A 7036-nucleotide genomic window follows, 5' to 3' on the forward strand; every position below is an offset into this window, starting at 1 on the left:
AGAATGAAATACAGCCCTTTGTAGCAACATGGATGGAACTGGAGAGTGTTATGCTAAGTGAAATAAGCCATACAGAGAAAGACAGACACCATATGGTTTCACTCTTATGTGGATCCTGAGAAACTTAACAGAAACCCATGGGGGAGGGGAAGGAAAAAAAAAAAGAAGTTAGAGTGGAAGAGAGCCAAAGCATAAGAGACTCTTAAAAACTGAGAACTGAGGGTTGATGGGGAGTGGGAGGGAGGGGAGGGTGGGTGATGGGTATTGAGGAGGGCACCTTTTGGGATGAGCACTGGGTGTTGTATGGAAGCCAATTTGACAATAAACTTCATATATTGGGGAAAAAAAAAAAAAAGCGTCCGACTTCAGCTCAGGTCATGATCTCACGGTCCATGAGTTCGAGCCCTGTGTCGGGCTCCGTGCTGACAGCTCAGAGCCTGGAGCCTGCTTCAGATTCTGTGTCTCCCTTTCTCTCTGACCCTCCCCCGTTCATGCTCTGTCTCTCTCTGTCTCAAAAATAAATAAACATTAAAAAAAATTTTTTTAAAGAATAGCCACCTTGCAATCCATGAACCCAAGATGTCTTTTCCATTTATCTGTATATCCTTTCATTTCCTTCATCAACGTTTTAAAAATGTTTTAATTTTTTTAATGTTTATTTATTATTGAGAGAGAGAGAGCATAAGCATAGGAGGGGCAGACGCAGAATCCAAAGCAAGCTCCAGGCTCTGAGCTGTCAGCACAGAGTCCGATGCGGGGCTCGAACTCACAAACTGCGAGATCATGACCTGAGCCAAAGTCAGATGCTTAACCAACTGAGCCACCCAGGCGCCCCAAAAAATGTTTTAATTTTTAAAAGAGTAAGCATTAAGACCAGATACAGAAATTAGAGAGATGATTGAATTAGCTGACAAAATATTTAAATGACTTATATAAATATACTCAGTGAAACATAAAACAGATTTTTACAAACTAGAAAAAAATAACCAAATGGAACTTCTAAAACTGAAAAATCCAATATCTGGAATGAAAAATTATATAGATAACTTAATAAGAGATTAGATGCTGCAGAATAAAAGAACTGTAAAGTTAAATGCAGGACAATAGAAGCTTTCTCTTTGAAGCACAGAGAGAGAAAAGATGGAAAAGTGGTGGGTGTCTGGGTGGTTCAATCAGTTAAGTGGCCAACTCTTGATCTCAGGATTGTGAGTTCAAGCCCTACACTGGGTATGAGTCCTATAAAAAAAGAAAGAAGAAAGAAAGAAAGAAAGAAAGAAAGAAAGAAAGAAAGAAAGAAAGAAAGAAAGAAAGAAAAATAGTAATGGAAATGCAATCACATATGGGTTAATATTAACCCATATTTTAAAATATGTATTTGGAGATTCAGAATAAGGAATGAGTAGAAAAAAATATTTGAAGAAATAATGGATGTAATTTTTCCAAATTTAATGAAAACTACAAACTCACTGATCCAGGAAGCTAAACAAATTCCAAACAAGATAAACATAAAGAAAACTACCTCAGGGCACTTGATAATGTAATTTTTGAAATCCAATCATTACAAAAAAGTCTTTTAAAAAAGTTTTAAAAGCATCCAAAGGAAATTGGTACATTATACAGGGGGGCATAAAAACAAAACTTCTTGTTAGAAGCAATGCAAGCCATATAACAATGTAGAAACATTTTTAAAGTACTGGGAGGACACCATCAACCTAGAATTCAATTGCCTGTGAAAATGCAGTTCAAAATTGAATGAAAATAAAAACGTTTTCAGATAAATAAAAAATGATAGAATTTGAGGCCACCAGAATTGCACTACACAAAAATGTTACAGAAAGTTCTTCAAGCTAAAGGAAAATAATAACAGATGAAAATGGGAATCTACCCAAAGCCATAAACACTACTGTAAATGATAGATCTGTGGGTAAATATAAAAAAACTTTGTCTCATTTTTAAAATAATAAAATGGCTAAGGCAAAAATCACAGCAATGTGTTATAAGATTTATAATATATTTATAAGTCAAATGTATGACAACAATTGCACAAATGACAAGAACAGGGAAACGGAAGTATACTGTGTTCAGGTCTTACATTATCTATTAAGTGAGATAATATCCTTTGAAGGTAAAACATAATTAAAGAGTAATAATATCAGCATTATGGTAAACTCTAAGAAAAGCAATATATCTAATAAACCAATAGGGTAAATAAAAGAGAATACTAAAAAATACACAAAGACACAGGAACAAAGAATACATAAGACAAATAGCAAGCTAGTAGACTTAAACTCCAGCATATCAATGATTACATTAAGTTGAAATAATTTAAATACTCCAAATAAAAGCAAGATAATCATGCTGAATAAAGTAAGGCACAACTTCAATTATATCTCAATAAAACTAGGGGGAAAAAAGTAAGACACACTATATGCTATCCACAAAACATATGTACATTAAATATAAACATAGAAACATATGAAAAGTATCAGAAAAGATAAACCATGCAAGCACTAATCAAAGAAAGCTATTGTATCTATGTTAATATCAAACAAAGTAAGACTATAAGACAAGAAATATATTCAGAAATAAGAAACATTTCATGATGATAAAATACAAAAGAAATCATGCAATATCAAAATTAGTGGGATACAGCTAAAGCAGTGCTCAGAAGGAAATCTAGAGCCTTGACACTTCCTTGATGCATACATTAGAATAGAAAAGAAAAACTAAATATAAATTATCTACAATTCCAGCTCAAGAATCTGTAAATAACAGCAAATCATAACAAAAAAATGTAAACTAAGAATCAAAACTTAATGAAATAGAAAACAAATACACAATAAATAAAATCAACAAAGTTCATTGGTGAATCCCTTAAAAATAAAACTGATAATCTTCTAGTAGATCTGATCAAGAAAAAATAAAATACACAGATTAGCAATATCAGGGATGGAAAGGGGGTTATCATTATGGATCTTATCAATATGCAAACGATAATGAGATATGAACAAACTTTGTCTTAATTTGAAAATTTTACTTATAATAGGATGAATCCTTGAAGACTAATTACTTGAAAACACAATTTATCCAAAACGGATACCAAAAGAAATGGAAAATATAACTAGTCCTATATTTGTTAAAGAAATAGAATTCATATTATAAAAACTTCACACAAAGAAAATTGCAAGTTTCAAATACCAGCACTTCTACAGAGCTCAAAAACTACTCCTACATCTGTAACATAGAGGAAGAGAGGGAAGGAAGAAATGAGAACAAGAAGGCTAAAAACAGAAGCTGTAGTGAATATGTGAATTAGCATGGATCTTCAGTCCCCAACCTCCCCTCCTTCAATTGTCTCTTCGTCCCCTTACCATTCTGTACCTCAGTGCTGTAGCCCTTCCCAATCTGTGAAGCCCCTCCCCAATCTTTCTCCCCGAACCCTCTGACATTCCCTCTTTATTTCAAACAAGCTCTATATTCTTCAGAGATCATTCTTTCTACCTCTGAATTTCTCTTAAACACAATATTTCTAACAATCTACTAGAGGCTGAAATGTCTTTTTCATACCCCTTTCCTAAAATTGAGAGAAAGGAAATTCAAGAATTCAATTTAAATTTGAAAATTTATAAAGGGCATGGTTGCCTGTTCTTATCTAGACTGCATCATTACCACTTTGACTTCCCTTTACACACTAAAACATGTTCTGGAAAATATAGAAACAGACCAGAGGAAATAAACTTCTGACAAAGAGATTAGAAGAAAATCGAAACAGTTCATAAAAATATGAAAAGTTAAAATTAAAGCGATGGTAATGGTGGTCAGGGAGTAAAAAACAAAATCAATGTTTAGATGCCATATCACTCTCAAACTCTTTTTGTCTTTAAGCGTATCTTAACTGGAATTAATATCAAAAGCATCAATTTTCTTAAGGTAGTAATAGAAGTTCTGACATCACAGACTCCATTTTTCCTCAGATACTTATTTATCAAACAAAATAAGTCAGGTCCTCCTGTAGTGTTTACACAAGTTGATCTTCAGTTGATACCATGATTAGGACCTCACGACAATAAGGAACGTTACCTGAAATGCCAGAAAACAAGCTTTCTTCAAAAACCCTAACTGAAGGTAGTAAACTCAAATGCCCCTTGAAAATAATTATTTTTTTAATAATAATAAAGAGGGTGGGAGGAAACTTTTGAGATGATAGATAGCTTTTATGGCACAGACTGTGATAATGTTTTCACAGATGTATACTCACCTCCAAACTCATCAAATTGTATGCATTAAGTATATACAGTTTTTTGAATGTCAATCATACTTCAATAAAGTAGTTCTCAAAAAAGAAAATAACTGTGTTTTTTAGGGACCTGAAAAAGATCTGCCAAAGTTACAATTTGAAAAGATCACTTTTCCAGTGATCTTCCTCATGCAGATCACAAAACTGCCGACTGGCTATGGGCTATTGGGCTGCTATATGTCTAGTCGAACATATTCATGTCTCTACCTGTCCCATCACTCCATCAGATGGGATGACCCTTTTTCAAGACCCAACAATCTACCTTAGGGAATTCACTGTGATATCTGATAATATCTTCTTCAAGTCAAGCTGTTCTGATGGCATTGGTGACGGATATCTCATCAACCACTGTGATAACTGAAAACATCTCTGGCAAATAATGACACCACCCATTCACATGCTAGTTTCATTGCTGTCTTTACTGCCTCCACCTTGGCACACGTCAAATACGCTTAGACGTTACTGAGCACTTATTATGTGCCACCTCAGGTTCTCTTGGCCTCACTGCCCTTAGTATTTCCTTTGCTCCAGCTACTATATTATAAATTTTTTAATTTGTATTTTCCTGCTGCTTCAATGTCTTCACAAACAGGCTGTGAGCCCACCACCCAGGTGACCAGGTGTACCAGTGAGATAAGGCTGACACCTGCCACCACTCCCCTTTCCATCCTTCCCCTGAGTGTGACCTAGTAAGATTCAAATGCACCAATGAAATCCCCTTATGCCTTTTGCTCATGTACTCCACCTGGAGCCCCAATAGGGTCATTTGTCCACAGGTCTTTATTCTGTTCCTGGGCTCCCCATCTGCTTGGATGAGCCTGTTCCCCTGGCACTTCTCCCGTGGCTCTGTTGCAACATTAAGTGACTCCACCTCTCTAGGACCTTTAAGTATAATAAACTTTGTTTCCCTGCACCTCTCCCATGTCCCCTCTTTTGTCTGTACCTGACTGACCATCTCATGAAAGAAAACAAAAGAGCTACCATGATGAAACTTATTTCATCAATTGCTGGGTTGTACCTGTATGAAACATTTGACTCCACCTTCCTACTTTTTATGACAGGTCATAGAGCTCTGAATGGCCCTGTGACAGGTCTGGAGCCTTCACCGTCCAAGGCCAAGCAAGTCTTTATGCTTCCTTGGACACCTAATACTCTAGAAGTCACTGCATGACTGGAGTCTTCACCCAAATATGTGATCCTGCATTGTTAGTTATTCTGGGAATGAAACCAAGGCTACTCCTACTGGGGATCCCCCACCAGACCACACAGGCCTTACCTGAGCAGACTACTCCAACACCGTTACTGTGGAAATTGTCTTCCTCTCTGTAGTCTTCAATATGAAAAAAACACTCATTGAGAGTTGATTCCGTCCCTTCACAATCAATGTCTACAAACAAAATAGGCCCAACCCCTGATCCAAAACGAGCCCCTCTGGGAGCATCAAGAGCATGTCCACATTTCAGCTGTCTGCACACCACATTTGCATCCTTCAAGCTCCACCAGTAATCATCCACTGTGCCCCATTTTCCTTGGTATTTCACTTCCACTCTCCCCTCACAGTGGTGTCTCCCATTCTTCAGACTCAGCTCCACCGCTGCAAGAGAGACACATACACAGAACACAGGACACAGGAGATTTTAGGAGACCATGCAGTGGTATTCTGGGAAGTATGAAAAAATGAGCTCTCTGGGTAGGGTGGAGGGGTGAGGGGGACCTTTCATGTATAACATTTGTCAATTTCTGTATTATAAACACTGTGATCAATTTGAAGCTACCAATGTGGCATCACTTAACATGGAGTTGGAAGAGATACACAATTATTTCTCGTAAGCCAGTAAGACTCAGCTCCATGCATACCAATGAGGACAGACCTTCAGATGACTCTAGGTGCTACTGCCCTCCCAGTAGATTTGCATAAGGCTGGTAGGGGCCCAAATTCCTCCATCTCAGTTACAGTTCACAGCCCCCGAGGTCAGTGGAAGAATCTTCCCTTTCCTTCTCTGTCTCATGCAGAAGACTCTCATCTAGCTTTAGAAGAGAGGACCATGGTAAGCAGCTTCTAAACTGTCCTGATTATTCCTGCTTCCTGATATTCACACTCTTATGTAATCCCCCTCACACTTGAATGCGGCCTGAACCCAGTAACATTCATCTAACAATGGAATTTGGCAAAAGTGATGAGATGTTCCAAGAGGACGCTGGTTTCTCTCATTGACCCATCTTGCTCTCTCATTTGTTTGCTCTGATAAAGCCAACTGCCACATTTTGAGCTGCATGTGGAGAGATCCACATGACAAGAAACTGAGGGAGGTGTCTAGTCAAGAGTCAGCAAGGGACTGAGGCTATAAGTTAGACACTCCACCAGTGGCTGAATGCTGCCAATAACCAAGTAAATAAGTTTGGGTGGCATTCAGTCTCATTTGAACCTTAAAGTAATTGCAACCTTGTGAGAGATCATGAGGAACCAGATCAGAGATCGGAGATCAGAGGAAACAGAAAAGCCATGCCCAGATTCCTGGCCCATAGAAACTATGAGATCCTGGATAGTTGTTGTTTTAAGCTTCCAAGTTTGGCAGTAATTTGTTGTACAGCAATATATTACTAATTTAGGGCTTCCCTCCAGGGTCAGAAAATAGCAGGGTGGACAAGATGGAGATTTATATGAGTGGCTTAATCATTTCATCCAAATAAGACTTCTTCCTAAGTGACCAAATCTGTGATCTTGGTCCTAATTGGAAC

Source organism: Neofelis nebulosa, chromosome 8 (assembly GCF_028018385.1).
Source record: "Neofelis nebulosa isolate mNeoNeb1 chromosome 8, mNeoNeb1.pri, whole genome shotgun sequence".
Lineage (NCBI taxonomy): Eukaryota > Metazoa > Chordata > Mammalia > Carnivora > Felidae > Neofelis > Neofelis nebulosa.